This window comes from Myotis yumanensis, unplaced genomic scaffold, assembly GCF_028538775.1.
Source record: "Myotis yumanensis isolate MYYU_CA2020_CCGP unplaced genomic scaffold, mMyoYum1.0.hap1 SCAF_6, whole genome shotgun sequence".
Lineage (NCBI taxonomy): Eukaryota > Metazoa > Chordata > Mammalia > Chiroptera > Vespertilionidae > Myotis > Myotis yumanensis.
The window spans coordinates 22,549,570-22,573,318 of NW_027223757.1; the positions used below are offsets into that span (position 1 = coordinate 22,549,570).

General features: G+C 40.3%; 1 long non-coding RNA gene across 3 annotated transcripts; it reads left to right on the plus strand.

The window, feature by feature from the left end:
• The first annotated feature begins 216 nt into the window (after positions 1-216).
• On the plus strand, positions 217-15,851 carry LOC139012184 (uncharacterized). Of its 3 annotated transcripts, none has more exons than XR_011471821.1 (3): positions 217-252; positions 901-1,041; positions 15,703-15,851. It is a non-coding gene; the product is annotated as an uncharacterized lncRNA (long non-coding RNA). The 3 variants fall into 3 exon arrangements; XR_011471820.1 differs by lacking the exon at positions 15,703-15,851 and adding an exon at positions 15,402-15,514; XR_011471822.1 differs by lacking the exon at positions 15,703-15,851 and adding an exon at positions 12,966-13,059.
• The last annotated feature ends 7,898 nt before the right edge of the window (positions 15,852-23,749 follow it).

The window sequence follows — 23,749 nt, forward strand, 5'->3', positions numbered from 1 at the left end:
AGAGAAGAGTGATGTAAGATCATTCTTTGAAAATATCCCTTTGCGTTTGGATCTAGCTGCTAGGGCGTGTGTGCGTCCCCTATCCCAGAAGATAGCCAGGCCTTTGTGTTTCAGCAGCCCCTGCGCTTTTGTGCGGCTCTGCAGGGAGGAGCGGTTGCCAGGCACCCAGAGACACCCCTCCTCCTGGCTTTTGTCTTGCCGAGGCCGGGCTGATTGAGCGGAATTAAGCTGCCGAAGAGGAAGAGGAGTGGAGTGAGTTGAAAAGACCCCAGCAACTGCAGGGGAGGGAGGCTTTGGAGAGCCCCCTCCAGAACTGAGGAGGGAATGGGGTGGTTTTTTTTTTTGTTTTTTTTTTTTTTTATGATTTCCAGGCCTAAAAGAAGCAATACTTCCCTATGCTCCCTCTCCCACCCCCCTTAACACACCTTCACAATATCTTGAGCATTTGGAGCAAGGCTGGCAGAATCTCAGAGGAATGGATTGATTCTAGGGTCACCCAGAGAGCCTACGCCTCTCCCCCACCCAGTCCTTCTGGGAATTAGAGAGAGGTGCCCCAACCTGTCCCTCTCACACAAAGACGGGATGAACGGAGTGCAGAGGGGTTTCTCTTTCTACTGGCGCCTTCACTTGCACAGACCTGCCGGTCCTCTTTTCTCTTCCCAATTCATTATGGTGGTTTTCCCACATGCTTGCAATTCTCACTACAGCCCCTCCCAATTTTTAAGACTAAACTTATTTTTACATGCTCAATATTTATAGCATTTATGTTTTTAGTGCCTCCAGCTTTAATTACTTTATGTATGTTTTGTCTATAGATGGTTTATAACAATTGCTATTCGCTATACCTCATTTACAACAGGACGATTATGAATGTCTTATTGAATGTATTATTCACCATAGAACTAAGTGAAGCAGTATGATGGGATACAGAAAGAAAGAAATGTACTCATATGTCACTAAAAGCTGTAACACTGTTATCAGTGGAAGTGGAGTTCTTGCGATGTCCTGAGGAAGAGAATTTCCTGAGACTCCCTTGGGAGGGTGAGTAATATTTATTTGGGTAGAAATAAACCCCCGGGTTTCCAATGTCCCATGTCCCTCATTCTCACCATGGAAAAAGTCCAACCGTGTTTTCAGCAGGGCCAGAAAAAGACCCCGCCCATAGTTTCTGCTTTATATTAGAGTCCAAAGGCCCACAGTATTCCTAGCAGAAACCCTCACTTCTGAGCCTAGGCGTCCCACTCACAGGTGGTCAGGACAGGCAGCAGTGAGGCTGGGAGAATGGCAGCCACTCAGGGCTGTGTGTGACATACTCAACAAGGCCAGGCTGGGTTCGGCATGCAGGGGCATGGAGCAGGCTGGCCCGAGGCCCCAGGAGGGAGGGCTGGTCGCACAGCCCTGAGAGACAAGGGAGAGGCTGTGGGGGACCTCGTCACTCACTGGGCTTCCCTGGTTGTCCTGGAAACAGCAGACTGCCCAGGAGGCTGGTGGGTGGGCACAATAGGGTGCCGAATGCTCATCCTGTGCTGTGCATGGGCTTCTCCAGTAGTCACCCCTGGGTCCCCCTATGACCCTTGTACAGGTGTTGACCTGGGACTCAGAGGTGAGGTGGCAGGGCCAGCCTGGTGACCATGCAGGGATGGTCTCCACTCCCTCTTCCCCCAACCCCCACCCTCTGGGGAGGACTGCTGAGACCTGGTTTGTAAGTGAGAAAATGAAGGCAGAAGTCTAGGCGTGGAATGATGCTACTAATTATGTTTTCAAAGAATATTTAATAACAAAATTTCAGAATATATCATCATAAGTTAAATAAATCAAGCAGTACATAGAATATGATCCTTACTTTGTAAAATATCTATATCTTATGTATAAAGACAAACGTGCCAAGAAAAAAGACTGGAATAAATCATTAATGATAGTTTAAAAAAAGAAAAAAGAAATAGAGTCCAGTCCAGCATCCTGCCTGTGGAGTCCACACAGCTATGGGCCAAGCGGCTGCTAAGGCCACATGGCTATGGGGAGAGAACAGGTCACGGAGCAAGAGAGAGAGAGAGAGAGAGAGAGAGAGAGAGAGAGAGAGAGAGAGAGAGAGAACTCTGGGGATTTTAAGCAGGAGTTTCTTCAAACTAACCAATTAACTTTCCAAGATTTTGCGGGCTTGCAGTGGCTCCACCCCTCTAGCCAATTATCTTTTTTCCCATGTTAGAATGATAGGCAAGCCCCTCCCCTGTGCCATTTTCACTCAACTGCTAAGTGTCTGCCTTCGGCTTTGTTCTATCCCTTCACTCATACACTCAATCAGGTACCAGAGCGGGTAAGGGAGGGTTTAACAATGTCTGACTTCCCTTTGCTCTTTTCCCTTTATTAAATTAATAACTAGACAATCATGGCAATAACAACACTAGAAAAGAAAAAGCCTAAATGTTAAAATAAAATAATGTATAGTTTTGTATTATATCAATTGCTCAAAATTATACCACATTTTAGATTGCTTCATATTTGAACCTTGACTTCCTTATAGAATTCTATATATTTTTTTTTTTAGTTTTTAGTTGCCTTTGTATTTTCCTAAAAGAAGCATATGACCTTTTCACTAAGGTCATCTAGCTTCTTAGTGATATTTCTCAAGGTGAATCCACTGACCTTCTTTGACGTCTTGTTTTAATTTGAACAGGTTGCTTTCCAGGTCCACTGCATAGGCTTCACCATGGGTTAGTCTCCTCTCCCTTGACCTCATACTTTCTTCTTTCTGGAATTCATTTTTCAAATTTTCCTAAACACACTCAATTTTTTTTTCAGGAGGATAAATAATAGAAAACCTTCTGAGAATACCTTTATTAGTACTTTTCCTTCGTGTTGGAGTAATGATGTAAGAGTGGATATATAACTCTAGGTTAAAACAACCTTTCCTTAGAACTTGGAGGCCACTCAATAATAGGATGGCCACCTAATTTTCATTCCTTTTAGAGAAATTGTGGTCTTCTTCCCCCTCTTTCAAGATCTGGTATTCTGAAATTTTATCTTGGTGTGAATATTATTTCTCCCTATCCATTAATCACTTTCAGCAGTTTTCAATTTGAGTTGTTAAATTTCTTTATATTTTAGAAATATCCTTGTATTATTTAATTTACTCTTTTCTCCCCTTTACTAGTTTCTATTTCTGGAACTCCCATTCACCGGATTTGGGGGTGACCTCTCATTGTATCAGTTATCTATTGCTGCACAATGAATTACTACAAAAAGAAGCTTAAAGGAAAACACATTTACTATCTTATGGTTTCCATGGGTCATGAATCTGGGCACAGCTCAGCTGAGTCTTCTGCTCAGGGTCTCAAAGGCTAAAATCAAGGTATCAATGGGTCTGCAGTCTTATCTGGAGGTTGACTGGAGAAAACTTAGTTTCAAGCTCGGCAGAATTCATTTCCTTGCAGCTATAGGACTGAGAGCCCCTGGGTTTTTGGTTGTTGGCTAGAAGCCACCCTCAGATTCTTGCCACATGGCCTCCCACGTGGCTGCTCTCTTCTTCAAAGCCTCTGGGGAAAGAGAATCCCTCGCACCAGTCTTGGAGCAAGAAAGGATCTTACGTAATGTAACATAATCATAAAAGTGGCATCCCATCGCCTTTTCCATAGTCAGTTCACTAGAAGAAAGCACAAGTTCAGCCCACACTCAAGGGGAGGGGATTATACCAGAGAATAAACACCAGGAGGTGGAGGAGGTGGGGATCATGGAGGGGCCATCCTAGCTTCTGTCTGCTGCATCCCAGATCTCTTAGTCACCCCCACCCTCTATACACATATTCATGACTAGATATTTTTCCTTTAATCTATGCTCTGGGATTTTTCCTCTTCATTTGCCTGTTCTTCCTGAGAATAAGAGGCCAGTGAAGGAGAAAAAAAATCACAATACTGTGGTGTGCTGGATGTCTAATGAAGGATGTATTTCAAAGAAAGGGGAGTGGTCAATAAAGTCAAAACTATATTTTATTTGTTAATGAGTCAAGAAAGATGAGGACTGATAATCCCCCCTCCCCATTGTATCTAACAGCATGGGAACACTGTGACCTTGGCAAGAACGATTTTAGTGGAATGTTGGGGGTAGAAGCCATTCGGAGTTGGTTCAAAAGAGAATGGGAAGAGACAAACCAGAGTCAGAAACTATAGACAACGCTATGGAAGTGTGGGTTTTTAAAAACTCATTTTCTTTTCTAGTTTTATTGAAACATAGTTGACATACTGGAAGAGGTTTTCAATTAAGTTAAATAGAGTGAATGAGATATGTTGGACATGGATGCAGGATCAGGAGATAGAGTATTTAACATGTGAAAAGTTATTACATGTGCAGGGGGGCTAAAAAAAATATGAATACATTTCCTCCCACCTTCTAAGTTTTCTTTTTTCTGGCTGGGTTTCTAATCAAATTAATACAGACAGATTAACAGGAGAAAATCAAAGTTTAATACATGCACATGGGGGAATTCACATAGGTGTGATCATTCCATAAATATTCCAAAGACAGTGAGGCAACATTGGCTATATAAGACATTTTTGGACAAAGGAAATAGGGAAGGGCGAGATGGGTGTTAGATTTCAGAAGTGAGAAAGGGTGATAGTTGAGAAAGAGGCACAGAACACACAGGCAGGACAATCCTTGCTAAGCAACTCAAAAACAATGGGACACAGGAGGTGTCCAGCAAACAAGGGCCCGCCCGAGCCCCTCTCGGTTGCTATACTTAATTCAAACTAGGCCAAGGACACATTTTAAACTCTCCTTCCTGAAGCAGGTTTCTCTGTCTGAATCTTTGGGGCAGGAAAGAGGGGAGGGTCAAAGTTTCCTTCTGAGTCTTTTGTTTCTTAATAAAGAGCTTAAGATCAATATCCCAAAAGGGCAGCTTTACAGTGGCAGAGTTTTGGTCCCTGTACATGTTTATATGCTGGTGGTAGTGACCTAGGAGAGAAGAGCAAAAATTAAAGTGGCTCAGGAGAGAAAGGAGGCAATAGCTGGAGCAATAACCTTTAATAGATAAAGGACAACAGAATCTGATGCATGAGGGAAGATGGTAGTTGGAAAGGCAAAGGTTAATAGCAGGAATTTGCCTCACTGAGGGGACATAGGAGGGGAAGGGAAGAGAGAGAGAGAGAGAGAGAGAGAGAGAGAGAGAGAGAGAGAGAGAGAGAGAGAACCTAGAGACCTAGAGTTATATAACAACCCACACCATCACTCCAACATGAAAGCAAAATAAAGGCATTTTTAGACATGCATACTGCAGAAAATATCCTACTATTTACCCTTTTGGGGAAAAAAATTGAGGATCTTCTTCAGCAAAACTTAAAATAAATCCAAGGAAGGAAAAAGTATCAGGTCAAGATGGCTTATGGTAAATAAGCCTGGAATTTATGGAGTTATGTGGTGTGACTGGCTGGGGAACGAACATATACATTGTTCAGAAGCCAGTTGTTAATCTGAAAACAAAATGCACTCAAATGAGGGTGAAAGAGACATTTTTAAAAGCTGAGTTTGACAGATTTGGGCTCCTTCCAAAAGAAATGCCACATCTGTGCCTGGTTCTTCCTGTTGTCTCTGAATTATCAGCCAGGTTTGGTGCTAGATGAGATCTATTGTTCAAGTGAGTCTGTTGTGACGTTCAGCCCTTCTCCAAAGGCAGGTAGGTGAGCAGATGTTACTGGGGAATGTGGTGGGCACAATATCTTCTCTATTTTTTAATTTTCTTGGGTTTCCTGGGCCAACTTTGATTTCTTCATAATTAGTCATTCTGTTTATTCTTCTTGGTCCTTCTCTTTAGATGATTAATTTTGGGAAATCGCTCTTGGTTACCTGGCAACAAGCTAGCTGAGACAGATAGTTCACGCCTCTCAGGGGCAGAGCCTGATATTTTCTATGTAATCAAGTGTTCTGCCTGCCTCTGCTGGGAGGCCAAATTCAACTTCTCACAGTAGCAAGCACCCTCAAATTTTTCAGATGTGGACAGCTGGCATTTCCCAGGAGGTTCCTAAATAACTGGCACCCAAACTCAGACTAGAACCCTAGGTCAAAATGTTTGTTTTTCACATTCAAGAACATTGTCATACTCACTTTAACAAAGAGCAACAGAAATCTGGACTTCTCTGTTGGAGCCCAGCCCCACCATGTGTTCAGTTGCTCCCCAGATCAAGCACGTCTCTCTACAAGATTGTGAGAGGCCAGGGTCCTTCCAGCTTCTACCACACATTGCTGTGGTGCTTGCCTACATCTCTTGGGTGATGGTCTAATGCAGTGGTTCTCAACCTTCTGGCCCTTTAAATACAGTTCCTCATGTTGTGACCCAACCATAAAATTGTTTTCGTTGCTACTTCATAACTTGTAATGTTGCTACTGTTATGAATTGTAATGTAAATATCTGATATGCAGGATGGTCTTAGGCGACCCCTGTGAAAGGGTCGTTCGACCGCCAAAGGGGTCGTGACCCACAGGTTGAGAACCACTGGTCTAATGGCTCTTGGTTGTCTTTTCCTGCTTCTACATGAAAGGCTACACTAATGAATGGGGGTGGTTGGCATGGGTTCCAAAGCCCCTGCATAGATCTCTTCTCCCAAAGAGCATCTGAAACTGACATACTGTCTGGGGAGAAGTATGTGTGTGTGTGTGTGTGTGTGTGTGTGTGTGTGTGTGTGAATGACAGGGTTTACTTTCAGGTGGGAGCCCTTCAGGGGACACATATGCTAATTTTGTTGACAAAAAGGGCTAAAGCTTTACTCAAATGTGACAGTGTTTACTCTTGGAGCCCTAACTGCAGTGTAATAGGTCACTTTTTCTTCAGCTACCACATCTCCCAGTTTTTCCTCCCTATGACTGAAGACAATAGTGGCTGGCTGCCTGTTAAGTGTGAAGACAGATGGGAAAGCAGCCACCAGCATCACTGTTATGTAGAAAGCCTCCCAATACATGCCAGCCCCTCACTTCCGCTCTGAATAGGCCAGAGCTAAGCTTAGTGCCTCCCTGGAGCTTACAAAGGAGACAGCTGCCACCTATATGTCAGACTTCTCCTGACGGATGGCTTGTCTTGTCATTCAATACACTGTGCCCCCATCTTCTTTCGTATTCCAGAAATCAGTCAAAATCTCTAATCCACTCATTGCCTGTTGGGGTTGCTTTCCCCTCTGCATTTCTTTACTTGTAATGCATATTATCATCCAACATTTTGAACCAGAATCCTAACCCCTTTATTTAAAAAAGAGTCTGGACTTGAAAGAATAAGGTACTCTGAACCCTGCCTTTCGTGTTTGTATAAGGTGTTAATATAGGACACTTTTGCTCTCAATTCTGACTATCGCCTACAAAGGTTGAGTTGAATATAATAGGTGGAAGTGTTCTCACATTCCCAAAGGAGGTGCTGTTGAAAGGGGCTGTTTTCCTGACCTACCCTAACATCCTATTCTAACATTCACCAAAGGATGTAAGAGGTGAAGGTTGAAGAGGGAGTTCCTTTGAAAAAAGGCTGGCAAGCTGAGGAAGAGAGCTGCTTCCTCTTTCCTCAAGCCTTGTGAGAAGGGCTTCAGTCTTTCTGCTTTGGCTTCAGAGACACACTTGGAAAGCGTGGTGGGTGCTTCCTAGAGTTTGGGGATGTGGGTGAGCCATACCTATGAAGCCAACGCAGAAAGACCAAGCTGAAACCACATGTGGAGACAGGGAAGGAAAGAGGCTTGTGATGGGGGCAGGTGTATACTCAAGGATGTTTGAGTCTACCTTGGACCAAGTGGACAGTGAGGACTGTAAATGGATGGATCTGGAAGGAGCCTTACACAGGAGAGCCACCTAATGAGTAATCCTATCAGTCTCGGGGCAAAGGAACCCCACTGGGTCTGATGCTGAGGGTGGGAGTTGTCACACCGTTCAGTTAGGGAGTGTATCACCCATGTCAGGGGACTGGGCAATGTGAGGTCTCATGGGGTCCTCTGAAGACCTCACAGGTGCACTCAAAGAAAAAAGTCATGTTGGAGCCTCCACAACCCATCCACAGTTACAGCCCCGGATCAGCTGGTACAGAAAAGAAGCTCAAGGAAATAGAAAGAAAACTGATCATGCCCATCTGTTCCATTGCCAAGTTTTCAGTCCAAAGGTGATCTGAGCAGAGTAAGGAAGAAGCTTCTACACAATAAAGTTTGGAGTTCTTACTATATACATGGAACTAGATGTATTGATAGTGAAATAAAGCTGTTACCAAGACTACAAATGAGAGGTCTTTTTTATTTCCTGAGAGTTATTCTAAGATTTGTGGGGTCTGTCTTAGATTTTAATCCAACAGGCAGAAAAGAAATACCTCCATAGGCAGGTTTGAAAGGGCAATGAAGAAATAGAATGACATTGTTTTCTGCTTGCACCTATGGAAGTTACATTTCTGCTCACTCTGATCCAATTTTCAAATATACCTTTGGAGGAAAGATGAAATTGGAATTGTGTGTGTTATGTACCGTTAAGTCAGCTCTGACCCCTGGTGACCCTATAAATGAGTGATGTCCATAATGTCCTGTCCTCAACAGCCCTGCTCAGCTCCTGTGGACTCATGCCTATGGCTTCTTTTATGGAGTCAATCCATCTCATATTTGGTCTACCTCTATTCCTGCTGCCTTCTATTTTTCCAAAGAACCCTCTCTTCTCATGACGTGCTTGAAATAGGACAGCTTCGGTTCTGTCATTTTTGCCTTTAGTGATGTTTCAGGCTTAATTTGCTCTAGAACCTTCTTGCTCATCTTTCTGGCAGTCCGGGGTATCTGTAGAGCTCTCCTCCAATATCATATTTCAAGTGAATAAATATTTTTCCTATTAGTCTTCTCCACTGTCCTTGATTGGGAATGTGAGGGTGTGGATGATCTTAGCCTGGGTCTCTAATGACACATCTTTGCTCTAGGTGGTCTTCACTAATTCCTCCATTCTGAGTCTCAGCATTCTTTTGATACCTTGGTTGTAGTCTCCATTTGATTGATGATTGAACCAAGGAGAGCAAAAATCATCAATAAGTTCCATGTATTTATTGTCCATGTTAAAGTCCTATATTCTTCTGTAGTCATGATTTTTGTCTTCTGCCATATTCCCACTGCCAAGAACTATGTCCAGCACATCGCGGGCAGTTGCTAAAATGTGTTGACTAAAAGAACGAATGCTTGAGCGATTATTCAAAGTGGACAGGAGGATCTTCTACCTCAGTGTCCAAGGCCATGATTCTTAGTTGGTATCTGAAGGGGTTGATACATAGCACCCCCTTTCTTCTCAAGCTTGAGTTCAAAACCAACTGAGAGATAGATGCAGGAATAGTGCAGATGGAAATTAAAATATCACTTTAGATCAGTGGATTTTTAAGGGGGACAATTAGAGAATGAGTTATGAACAGTGAATTTTTTGCATTTCTTATGGTTCCAGAGGCCACATATGCAATATATAAATATATATCATGGCATATTTATGCATTTCCATTTTCTATTATATGTTTTGAAACTCTATTTGCTATTTTTTTCATTTCACTTCATATTATTATTATTATTATTTTAAACAATTTCTTGATGATTTCTTCCTCAGTACTTCAACTGTCCTTTTTTCTCTTTCATGGATGCCATGTTCTTTGGAAGCTTGTTTAGACCAAGTTAATGGCTTTTTAAGCTTCCTCCACATGAATAGTAATTCACTTTTTGAGTAATAAGAATTATATGTCACAGGGTGGGCATCAGGTTTTTAGAGATGCTTAGGTGGGGCATGGCCAAAAAAAGATTGGGAACCACTGCTTTAGATACTGTTAAAGCTATGTTGGGGAGAATTGCCAAGTGGTTTGCTACCACTAAACCCTAGAGCTAAACCCCAGAACTGCCCAGCCAAGGAAGCTGCTCCGGGCAATTTCAGTCCTCTTCCATGGGCAGAAGCTGGAAAAACAACAATAGAGTGAATAAGAGAAAAATGAAGAAGACTTGAGATGTGCAGGCCTGACCCTTTCTCCCAACTTATTTATCCGAGCGGTTGCTTCTCCTTTCCTGGGAGGACTGAGAGCTATGGGTGGAGAGAGGTCCGTATTTGACTCCTATGGAAATCTCTCCACATGGGAGGAAATACCAAGAAAGAAAATAAATGTATTCCCCTCGACATCAATATCTAGTTCCTCTATCAGTTATGGGCCACTCATAAGGGATGTCTTATGTCCTTTTGAGCCATCATTAACCCCAAACTACCCATTCCCCAGGCTCTGGAACTAACTCCCTGCATCCTTGTCTGGGCAGTTCTGGCTCCCTCACCCTCAGTGGGCTTCCCTGCAAGAAGGAGGGTTGGTGGGTGGGGGAGGCCTTATTCTGAGTGCCTTTCATTTTCTGTTCTGCAATAACCATTTCCCTGAAGCCACGAGCACACAGTCAGAATCTAATTTTTAGGATGTAAAAGGAGGAAAATAAACTCTCATTCATCAACTTTCCTATAAAATAAAAGTAAAATGCAAAAGTTATTCTGCTTAACTTGTTAAAATAGTGTTTGCAATTTAAATAATAGGCACTTTTTGGTGGGTTAGTTTAAAATTCAGCATTGATGAGGAAGAAAGATAACAAAGTTTAACTCTTCCTTTCACCCATACCTCATTAAAGATTGAGCACTGGAGCTCAGTAATTCTATGTTGGCAGAAAGAAGTGTTTTTTGGAAAGATGGGACTCTGACCAGTTAAAAAATAGTCAAATCTTTAATTTTTTTAATAATATGTCTTCATTGATTTTTTTGAGAGAGAGGAAAAAGAGAGAGATAGAGAGATAGAAACATCGATGAGCCCTAGTTGGTGTCTCAGTGGATAGAGCATCAGCTGGTGTACTGAAGGGTACCAGGTTTGATTCCCAGTCAAGGGCCCGTACCTCGGTTGCAGGTTTGATCCATGTGCCACGTGCCATGCGGGAGGCAACCAATTGATGTCTCTCTCACATCAATGTTTTTCTCTCTCTGTCTCTCCCCCTCCCTTTCACTCTCTCTAAAAATCAATGGAAAAATATCCTCAGGTGAGGATTAACAACCAAAAAAATAATAAAATAAAATAATATAAAACATCGATGAGAGAAAAACATTATTGATTGGCTGTCTCCTGCACACCCCCTCTGGGGATTGAGCCCACCACCCGCATGCCCGGGAATTGAACCGTGACCTCCTGATTCATAGATTGAGGCTCAACCACTGAGCCACGCCAGCCTGGCTAAAATAGTCAATTCTTAATGTTTTCCTTTGAAGTGGACCTTCTGGTGGTACAGGCAGCTGCCTGACTCAATATGATATTCTAAACAGTTCTGCTTTGAAAGGAAGAATCAAACAGCCATAATCAAAAATATAACTATAAACCCTGGACAGGCTTTCTTTCTGGATGTGGATGAAGAAACAGGCCACCCAGGTATCATTTGCCACAATCTTGTGAACACTAAGGGGAGCCAGATTTACACAGTTAGAATAAGAGAGATGCTGGGTTCTCAATGACACCTTTGAACTTGCAAGTCAAACCAATCCTATTCTACCTCTGAAATTTTAAGTTTCAGGGAGCCTATAAAATATCTTTATTATTTGAGCCAATAAGTAGACAGAAAATTTTTAAAAGACGTGGTAATATCTTCAGCTATTTTACACCATGAATTTGACTTTTTAAATTAATTCCTGTTACTTTCTACTGACAATTATTAAACTAGGGTAAGGTTGGCTTTTATTTTTGAATGAAAAAGAACTTTACACTGCTCAAAGGAGAGTTATGTAAGAGCTAAATTTGAAGTCTTAAAATAGTTCAAATATAGAAATAGGGACTATGTTCTCTGCAAAACCTCCTAATCAGCAAAATTTTGGCCATGGAGAAGATCTGGAAGTCACAAGTTAATGTCCTGTGACCTAACCTCATCTACCCTTGATCAATATGATAGACCGAGAATGAGAAAAGCAGCCCGCTGGTGGCAGGGAGCTGGCCTGATACTATCCGTTAGGTCTTGGTTTTGTTCACCCTCATGGCTGGAATCACAGCTAAGCTTTGTCTTTTTCTGTTGAATAAGAACAGTTTCACAGAATGTTAACACCAGACAAGGCATCTGTGACCGTGACTGTGACATAATATAGTCCATTAATCTTACTGTGGTCAGAGATCATATAAATGCACTTCGCATTCACACCCGAGCACAGACAAAAACATAAAGGTTCTCCAAATGACAAAAATGACCAAACATCCCCCTAGCCTGGCTAGTGGTTGTGGCTGCTTCTTTATCAATGACAACACAGCTTCAGTCTATTCCCTTTTTCTAGATAAGATTCCATAAGATTCCTCTTGTGGAGTGAATTGTGCCCACCCCCATTCATATATCGAAGTTTTAGCCCCCAATACCTCAGAACGTGACCTTGTTTGGAAATAGGTTGTTGCACAGAGAAATAGTTAAATTGAGATGGGGTCTTGCTGAAGTGGGGTGGATTCCTAATTCAATGTGACTGGTATCCTTAGAGAGAGGGGAAATTTGGACACAGACACAACCTCATGGGGAGAGTGCCATGTGACGATTAATATTATGCAGCCACAAGCCAAGGAACTATCTAGAAGCCAGGAGAGAGGTCTATACAGAGCCGTCCCTAGTGCCTTTAGAAGGAGCATGGCCCTGCTGACACCTTGACCTTGAACTTCTAGCCTCCAGAACTGTGCAGAATAAATTTCTGTTGTTGAAGCCACCCACTTTGTGGTACTTTGGTATGGCAGCCCTAAGAAACAAATCAATACCCAATCATAGAATAATCATGTTTTTGGTGGCAGCGTCAAATCCAGAGCAAAACCTTACTTCATCGAACTTTCCTCAAAACTACCAAGCCCAAATCCTATGTCAATTCTTACACCCTCTTCCCACAGTGCTCCGCAGTGTGTGTTCTCCCTTACTGCAACACACCATAAAAACAGCCTCGTTTAACTGCAAGTGTGTTCCAACTGCTTGAATGTTTTTCAGGGAACTGTTAAGTTCATATCATGAATGTCTTACTCCCTACCACCTTCTCTACATTGTAAAAAGTTACCTACATATCACTGGTTGAATTTTATCCAATGTCAAGACTGTTCCTTACTACTACCAAGGTAAATGTTTAATTGTTTCTGCATTTTTAAGTTCATTTAAAATGTTTCACTATCTTTTGCCTTTCATTGTCCTTGTATACATTTTTTAAAAATAAATTCAGCCTTCTCTCTATAAGTTCTTGGTTTTATTTCGCATAGGCCATGGCATTTTGAATCATTGAAAGTTTCCATTTTTATTCTAGGTTCTATAATAAATCCTTTTTTAGAGGTTTCTTCTTTTTCTTATCTTTGATATTGTCTCTTCCTTGTTCTATAATTCATTCAAAAGCTCCATGCTTTTGTTTGTGTGTATATTAGATTAGACTGTCGCCAAAAAGTATTCACCTATATGGAAGAATATATTCAATCAAGTCCAGACTAGATCAACCAATCCTTAGCTGATTCACAGATCCATGAAAATAAATATTTTCTATTGTATGTCACTAAAATGTTGTGGTTGGTCGTTATGCATTAATAGGTAATGGATATATCTTGTTTTCTCATTTCTTTGCCTGTGTATTCATAGTCCCATGATCCAGACCCAGTTCCAGAATTTGCCACGTGGGGTGGATGTATGCCCTTGGTTTCATTTTCTGACAACTGGGCGCTGGCTAAATTTTCTCTTTAGAACTGTAACTATTTCATAGGTTACATCTAGCCCAAATTCTAACAACCATCAAATTACAATCTTCAAGCTTTCTTTGTGCAACCATGGGGCTTTATTCTACTCCTTCTACCAATTTTCTGACATTGATCGCATAGAGAATATGAAAAGTGATTCCCTCCAGAGCTGGCCCTCTCTGTCTACAACACTTTAGGTATGGAAATTACACATCCCAGATTCAAGGCATTTCCTTCTTTTTAGCCAGGTGTCTTCCTCCAGTTGCAGTCCCTAAATGGATATAAGAAGAAAGGTACTGAAAGGAGCATGGACATGGAGGATGGAGGGGGATGGCAATTTGGCAGAGTCTAAAAAGGCAGCAACCACAGAGGAGAAGGAGGGATGCCTGGTTTTCTTTCCCATCCAGACCTTACATTTCTGGGCCAGGGACAGATGGTTTGGGAAGTATTCAGGTTTTTCAGTTTCTGTGTTATAGCATGGGCTGAGCATTTCAATCCAAGTTATTTATTGAAGCTAAGGAAAATTTCTCCTAGAATCTTAATTTTCAGTATTGTGTGCTTTTATATACACTTCTCTTCTCCTAAGAATTTTAATAAAAGGCAGAGAAAGGATGTGTCAGAGTCTCCTCAGTAGATGGGATAATAAATTAGGGAATAAAAATAAGTACGGTGCTATCACCAGATTATATGTTCCTTATGGGCAGAAACTAATTTTATATTTTTTTCACTAATTTATAGCATAGTATCTGTACATATTAGATAGTCAATAAAATTTTTTGATGAATAAATCAGTTTGATCTAAACCATGGATAATTCCTAAATACACAATTGGTATTTCTTGACACCTAAGAATGAAATTTCATACTCCTCATTTCCAAGGTCACAATATCCTGCTGCTCAGATACTAAGCCAATTCACTGTTTGCTTGATATAAATTAGTACCAACCTCATAAGTTTATTGTGAAGATTTAAAGAGTATTGCTTTAAGCAATTAGTACAGTTAATTTAAAGATTAGCTTTCATTATAAACTACTCAGAATGTAAGCTCCTTAATGGCAGGGCTTTAATTTTTTTCCTCCAACTGTCTCGCCTTAGTATCTAAGTGCTTGGTATACACTTATTGGATGAATGAATGAATGAATGAATGAAGTAGTGAACAAACAAATTCAGTTCACACCCAGCCCTAAGTTCTCCACCATCCACTTTGGAAGATCAATCACTGGTTCTTATTATCTGTATCAGGAACTGAGAAGTCACTATACTTGTTTATCACTTGGTGATACCAATACAGGTAATGAGAACCTTAGAATGACTAACCTCAAAATAGGTATGAATAGCTACAAAGAAATTAATTCTAACTAAAATAAGATAAATTTCTTGTCTAAACTTGTTCATGACTAACATTGTGACAGGCATTAACAGCAGATAATTCCACATAAATTAGTACTTGAACCCTAAATAAAGCTTCTTAGAGAAGTTTCCTTTAATTTTGGCACAGTGACTCCCTGAAATATTCAGCATTCATGGCTATTTGACATGCATTCATTAAAAAAGTGATTTTTGCTACTATTAGTGGAAAACATAGGTTGAACAATACAATCAATATCTTGGAAAAATTAGGCAACTAAATAGTTACAAAAAATTTACATTACATAAGACAAATGATTTAAAGACTTTTCTATTAACTCATCTTATTTATCTTTCTTTACAGTGTTTCACCTCAGTGAGTCTGCAATATAATGAAGAACTTAAAATTTAATTACCTTCTAGCTTTTAAATTCTGTGATTTTATACTTCATCAATCATGGGAAAATGTGTTTTGCTTCTCTCCTCAAGTAAATAAAGATAAAAATGAATGTTTTAAGTGTTTGAAATGACATACAAAGATATTGAATTTTTATTTTCATCTATGTACTATTTCTATCCAACCAGAGTGTTACTTCAGAAATCTTGTGAAACCTTAATGTTTTCTAGAATTTTCCTTTGCTCCAAATCAAATTTAATGTTTGTAGGTTAGAGAGAAATTATAAAAGAAGAAAGCAACAACATCACTCTGCAAACAGAAGCAAAAATCCTCTTTGAAAAAGCCATGAAGAGCTGCTGGTTGCTTCAGTGCCAGAATTTTTTGTGAGGATCATTTGCAGGGTGCTGGTCAGACTTTCCCAAGCCAACATTGCCACCTATTGGTAATGTTAGTTCAGTCTCTTACAAAATGTAATTTTGGTGACGGTTTTGTTTCCCTTTTATTTCGGCCTGTTTTATGACTTTTATTCAAATTGGCATGGATGGAAGAAGAGGGTTTCTTCTATTTCCTGAACAAATTTTACAATTTGGTGTCGTGACTAAGAATACTGGCTTTCCCGGCTGCACTGTCTCCTACTTGTATGAACTTGGCAAGTTACTTAGAGCTTTCTGGGTCTTTGCCTTCTCGTCCATAAAATGGACAAATGTAGAACAGTGCCTGGCATATAACCTTTGCTCTATGAGTATTAGCTAGTATTATTACTTTCTTCTTCAGGCAAAACTGAATGAAAGGCTCTTGATTGCTTTCTGAGAACACACCTAATTGCTAAGGTATTTCCCTTTTTTTTGTTTGTTCCAATAGCCCTACAGTAGCAGAATATAATGAAAGTGTGAAATTTTACTGATGTTTCATTTTCTTCACTCGAAGTTAGTCAATCTCTTAAATATATTTATTTTTCAGTTTACAACCTCTTTTTTAAAAAAAAAAGCAGCACTAGTTTTATTTTGAAGTTTTACATTTTTCTATAAACTCTGTTTATTATGGTGACAGAATTTGAAAAAGATAAATAAAAAATGAGTCCTGCTTTTGGAATGCAGCATATACTCACTAAGAACAGCTTCTAGAATACAGAAGACCAATATCTCAGCATTTCATTCAATCTCAGATCTGAAACTCATTGAGGGTAGGCTACTGTGACATTCCCATGCTTCTTCTGTTCTCCCATCAGCCATCATGTCCCTTTTCTTTAAGATTTATTCTGCAGACTCATGCCCTTTACAGTAAAAATTTGCCTTTCTTTTCTCAGCTCCAAATTTTCATCAATTTTCTTGATCAATGTAAAAAAAAAAAAAAAAGTCTAGGAGTACAGAAGGCCCCTCAGAGTCCTCCTCAGAAGGTCATGGGAAGGAGGGTTGGGGATGCTGCCATCATAATATCTGTGACTCAGTCATATACCTATTTTATAAATTACAATTAACACACAGTGCTGTTAAATAATAACCCATGCTCCTCATCATCAGAAACGTAATGAATCTGCTACCAGATGTTTCTGCCTCAGTCCCTGAGGGTCTAATTCTCTGGTCATTTGATTTCCTCATTGTCTCTTTTTCTGAATCCTACTCTTGTTAAATCAGAATGGTCACTTTTCTTGCATTGAGACTTTTATACTAATTGCAGAGAACTCCCACAACACATCCAAGCCTGGTGTTTGGGTCACCACACAGCCTCTGATCCTACCCCAGCTCTACTTTGCTCTCGTTCCATCTTCATAAATGACACCCATCTTTGACCTCATTGCTCAGGTCCAAAGTCTTAGAAATGTCTTTAATTTCTCTTTTTGTCTCACATCTCAAATTCAGTCCATAAACAACTCATCAGCTCTACCTTTAAAATAACATCCCTAATCTGACCTTTTTTAACTTCCTCCAGGGCCAAAACCCAGGTCAAGTGGCTATCTTCTCTCCCTGGACTACTGAGGTGTCTTTAAATTGATCTTTAAAAATGTAAACCAGATCATGGCCTTTCTCTGTTGTAACTCTTCAATGTCCTCCCATCATATTTAGGAAGCAATTCAAACTCCTGACCGGAATTCCAGGCCCTATAGAAATTGGCATAGGATGACCGCACTCATTTCCTCCCAGAATCCTTCTCCCACACGGTGCCTGGGCCTCACTGGCCTTCTAGCTCTTCCTGAGCATTCTGAGTTCACCCCACTTCAGAGCCTCTGCGCTTGCTGTTTATCCACCCGAAGCACGCTCCCCCCAGATGATGCACTGGTGTGCTCCCCCACACCATTCACACCCCTGCCCAAATGTGACTTCCAGGCAAGGCCTCCCCCAACCATGCTAATTACCTCGTCCCATTACTTCCATCCCTGAACTAGCTCGATATTAATTTGGAGCATGAATTGCTCCCTGCTTGTCTGTCTGTTGGCAGTGTGTCTTCACTCTAAGATGTGTGCTTTTGCAGGTCAGGGCCTTACTGTTGTTCACTGCTATACCCCCAGGGCATATGATAAAGGAGGAATATTTTTTAAATGTGTTGAATTTATGTGAGAATTACTGAGTAAATAAAAGTTCAGGGTCTCTATTGACTATTTCACAGACATTACACTTAATTATTAGAAGTAATAATTACCACTTAGAGAACTCACCAAAAGACAGATACTACACTAAGAGCTTCACACATGTTGTCTGATTTAATCCTCACAGTAAATGCTAAAAGAATCCTACGAGTTTTCTTCAACTGCCTGATGACCTTGGTTACCTATTCATTTTCATAAGGTAAGAAAGTTGTTGATTACTATTGATAAATGGCATCTATTTTTCTCAGACATTTTATAGATATATTTCCAAAACAAGCCTTTCCCCTTGGTTTAAACTGACCTAAGCTACTCTGTCCATTGAGATAGGTTCTTTTGGAGACATGTCAGCAGTCTCCAGGGACTAACAGTAGGAGAGAGTGAGAGGATCACTATACAACCTTATGATCGGTATGTGTTACCATGAAAGCAAGATTCAGGTCGAAATATGCCAGGCAAACAGACGGAGCCAGCCAGTGCAGCAACAGCTCTGCAGCTTGTTTTTAAAAGCTCAGTGACGACCTTGCACAGAGGGTTCACTAACTGTGGCAATACTCTGGCAGTAGGAGTTCGCCAGTGTAGTCCTGGCAGGTGATTTTTATGAATTGGTGTGACCAGGTCTTATTTGGAGGCCTGGAATGAGAGTTCTGAAGGGGCTAGGCAGCTGTCCTCATCAGATTCTTATACCCCAGGTCATGCAAGCAAATCACATAACTTGGTTATTCACTTTAACAATACAAAACGAATTCTAACAGCTCTTATGCTGATGAACCATCCTTATAATGCAGATGGAAATAGTTGAAGCCTGTAGCAGCAGTGTCTGGAGTGAGGTAGCCTGATTAAAGTGTTTCAACTACTTAAAGAGTATGTGTTCTTGATTGGAGAACATAAAACACACTTCAAATGTCAAGTAACTTATCCTCAAGGTTTCATACTTCATGCATACACCACACTGCCCAAGCTGAAGTACTGAAAGAAACTGCAAACCATGCAATGTCTTAATGGGAGAGCTGTGTGCGTGATGGACAGGCTAGGCAGACAGCCAGAAACACCTTCATGACGTCTTTGTGGATAGTAAGCAGGTGGGACAAAGCCCTCACACTTGGCAAAAAAAGACTTCTCTGCAATCCATTACTGGATGAAGCAATCTTTATTTTGATTCCCACTGGGCCCGTGGTAGAGTTGGAAGTTAAACTGGGTTTCCATCTGTAACTCTTAGCCTCCGGTGGGAGCTCTGTGAAGCAGGCACCCACTTATTTTGGAGAACTGGAAATAACAAAGACCAGCCAAATGAGACAAGCAAAGGCTATTTATTCAGCGCTGCAAAGCAGTCAGCCACCGTCACGCGTGCTGGGCAGGACTTAAAGCAGGCAGAGGAGTGGGAAAGCTTTATAACGGAAAAAAGAGAAGGCTTCAGGCCTGTCCCAGTTGGGGGCTGTTTGGAGTGAAGAAGTTGTAGGCAGGCTAACTAGAAGTGGGTCATCCTATGTGATTGGTTGGAGGTACATATTTGGCTTTCTCTGGTTGGTCCTAAGTTAAAAGCATGAACAAAAATTAGAGCTCTCAGTTATTATTCAAGTCCTGGCCATCTGAAGGCAACTTGTTATAGAACTTGTTCAGCTTCCTGGACTATTACTAGAGATAGCACTCCTACTTCCTCCAAATTTGACTTCTAGCTGGCTGGCTTCCTGGGCTAGTGACTATAAATAAGGGTTTGGCATCTTGGGCAGCTTGCTGCAGGCTGTGGGTCAGAATTCTTTAAAAAATATATGATTTGGCCATTGCCTATTGTATGTTTGGTCTCTTGGGATAGTGGGCAAGTGAGATGAGGTGACTGCCCAAGCCAGTTTTATTCATGACCTTGTGGCTGTACCTGAACCTGCCCATAGAGGCTGGGATCTGTGGGCTCTCCCAGGGCACTCTTAGGAAAAATAGCTTCAATCTCTGTAAATGTCTTCTCTCACAGCTACACCTACTTTAGTTTGTGGCTTCTCTTTACTAAGTGCTTCATCAGTAAAAGCCCATCTGATATCTGTCTTTTAGGAATTCTTAGAAATTTCTTTTCCATTGATGGTACCCTTCTTCATGTATCATATTCTTATATCTTTTCTGTCATTTTGATGGTATTTTTTGGTAGGGAGAGGAGCTAAATATTTTTGTGGCAGGATAATCTGTAGTGCTTTTTATATCAGGATAGAAAGAAGAAACAGTACTTTCTCATCCCCAATTGCCAATTTTTTGGGGGAAAAAAAGGTCAAGGCTCTGATTTCAGGAGATATGTTCTTCGGCTTCAACAAACACAAAAATATTCTTGAGCTTCTTTATTTTCTAGGAATTTTGCTGAAGAAAACCCTACCTTGTTTTGTTTGGATGATTAGGCCCAGCAAAGAATTAAGTTGGCCCCGGCTGATGTGGCTTAGTTGGTTGGGAGTCATCCCGTGCACTGCAGGGTTGGTGGTTCCATTCTGGGACAGGGCACATACCCAGGTTGTGGGCTCAGTCCCCACATTGATGTTTCTCTCTCTCTCTTTGCCTTTCTCTCCCCCTAAAAAATTTTAAAAAATCTTTAGAAAAAAAAGGAATTAAGTTGGTGTGGCCATGGATACGGGCATGGGAGTGGAAGTGGGAGGGTGGAGAAAAAGATAATAATTATAAAAAAATTAAATCATTCTGTATGTTTTATGTAAATAAAGTCAATTAACATAAAATCTAAATTTTATTTGCAATAATGAGGGACTCAAAGGCACTAGAATATTAATAATTTGTTATAAAATTATCACCCATATTTCTTTCATGGAAAGAAAATTCATTGTGATAGTTCCAATGTCTTTTTTTCTACAGAAATGGTTACTAGATTAGACATTCATGTGACATTGTAAACATTATGCCATTTTTTATAAATTTGATTTTGAGGGGCCACATTCTCCACCACTGACCAATTTTGGCAAAGTTACATACATTCTGTAATATTAAAAAGAAGTTTTCAGAAATGCATCAAAGAAATTATCCCTGCAAATGTGCTATATTACAATGGGACTTAAAACATATTTTAAGAAAAAACTTTATGTTGCTGCTCATCAATATCGCATTCCTTACTGTGGTCAGCATTTCATTTTAATAGAAAATGTTTCATAGTTACAATAGTTCTGCAAGTTACTTTGGCATTTGAAAGGCTACAATGTTCTTTCGATATAGTTACTCTCTCTTTTTAAAGTGTTGTTATATCCTACATAGGAAAATAATTGATTTTAAAATTTAATTTTGGGTCATAGATGGAACAGACTTTGTAATTTACAGTTGAGATAAATCTTCTTAATATTTCTAAGTGTTTTTCTATGTAGATAAGTTGGCATTAATATCTATGTGCTCTGTCATTTATTTAGTATCAATTATACATTTTTCATAAACACAATTTCTTTTTCTTCAAATTTTCTTAGTGCTTTTGATTATTTCAAAGGCTATATGTACACTGAATTTTGTTTCCTGCCTTTTTTTGCTTATAACATTAATTTAACTTAGAATATTGTGTTAAATTTATATAGATTAAATGTAATAACACTTATTTTTCAAAAGTACACTTTTTGCTTGTATGCTAGAATCTATTAATGCATCAATAATTTCTAAAAGATCATCTCCTGCTACTATTTGAGTTTTTATGTTGACTTTCCAATTGTGTTTTAGATAAAAATTTTCAAACATATGGTTATCAAAAGTGTTTTTACATATACTCCATCATTTCACTGTAGCCTAAAATTAATAAATTGTGAATATCTTCCATAGAAATCTATTGGGTTTTTTATTCACATTATACTTAAAATGTAAATAAAAAGAGAGAGAGGTAACACAGATCTGGTTTCTTATTCTTTACACGCCTTCAAGAGAACCAGGAACCATGATTAACCCTTGGGCGACCCCTGGGAAAGTGGCCCTCAGAATGTTCTTTATGTTAGTGATTGATGATTCTGTGGCTTGCTCTGGAGCAATGGACCATGCTCTACCAACTTGTCAGGTTGCTTTGCACAAACATCAAGATTAACAAGGTGCACCTATTTTCATTGTTGGAGTCTGAGTTTCAGTTACCATGGCTGGTTGAAGAGCAGGATACAAGGATGTCTACGTGATCAGCACTCCATTAGGCTTCAGACCCTGAGACTTGAACAGGCTTTTCTGGATATAGACACTCCCCACTTGTCACTGTAGACCAGTCCTATGACCTTAAACAAGTCATTCAATCTCTTTAAGATTCATGTTCTTCCTCTGCAAAATGAGGTTAATCATACCTACCTGTGACAATTAGAGAGATAAATATATGTAAAACATATGACAATTAAATGAGAGATAATTATAATTACCATTACTTTATTGTTTTATAGAGAGTGCTCATATTCAAAGATGATATATTTGATTATTTTAGGTGTTATGAATTATGTGATAAGTGTGAATTTCTAAGACCTCAAAATATGAAAGCCTTAAGAATATAGAATAAATGAGATAAAGTAATATAACTGAAGTCTTGAAGAAAAATGAATTAATGCAACATAAAATGGTATGGTTTAGAGTTTCATCAAACAGGAGAACACTTACGGCAGCTCAGAGCTGAAGATTTTTAACACATTACCAGCTTCATATGCTCCTTATACCAGGAATCAGCATCTAACATAAAACAGCTATTTATTATCTAGCCAATAATCTCTGAAATGTTTGCTCTGCCCAAGCAGGAGTGCTCTACAATTGATGGTGACTCCCTCAGCCAGTCAGAGACCCTCCTTGAGGCTCCTGAATGGCATACCTTCAGATATGAACACAGAAGAGAAACACACAAAGAATTGCTGTAAGCAGAAAGCAAGAAGCGTAGAATCCGAGAATACACAAGACTTGTGCTGCAGCTGAGAATGCAGGTTTAGTCGTTAACCACAGGAGCAGAAGCTACCAGAAGAGGAACTGCTGAAGCAAAACCCGGGAGCAGGAAGCAACAGACACCAGCTTCTGAAGGGACATCACCTGGAGCTGTAGCTGGGCTCCGGAGAGACTGGCGGGCCACTGGAGTTCTGCTGTGCTCAGTGAAGGCATCCTCCCAAGCCCTGGCTGTGCAGCTGCTCACAGGGCGCTCTCTCTCTCTCTCTCTCTCTCTCTCTCTCTCTCTCTCTCTCTCAATATATTTTTATTGATTTCAGAGAGGAAAGGAGAGGGAGAGAGAGATAGAAACATGAATGATGAGAGAGAATCATTGATAGGCTGCCTCCTGCAGGCCCCACACTGGGGATGGAGCCCACAACCCTGGCCATGTGCCTTGACTGGGAATCAAACCGTGACCTCTTGGTTCATAGGTTTATGCTCAATCACTGAGCCATGCTGGCTGGGCTCTTTCTCTTTTCTTAGTGCGTCCTTAACCACCAGCCTTGGAAACCAAGATATCCTCAATGTGCCTCTGTCTCTTGCAAATTGGAACAGTATAATTAGCATCCTCCCCTAAGTGCAACAGGGAGAATTTTGGTTTGAGTGACACAGGGAAGCTCACTCCTTTCATTCAGCAGACAGGATGAACCACCTCACAGTAGCAAACGACATCCGCATCTGCTCCCACTGACTCATGTAGTCTCTGCTTTCCCTTACCAGTGTCTCTTTATTCATGTACATTTAGTTTAAATATTCTCTCACACTGATGATCTCCTTTGATTCTCATGATTATTATTTTTTTGAGGGAGGAGCATCAAAGTAATGAACAAACTTCCCT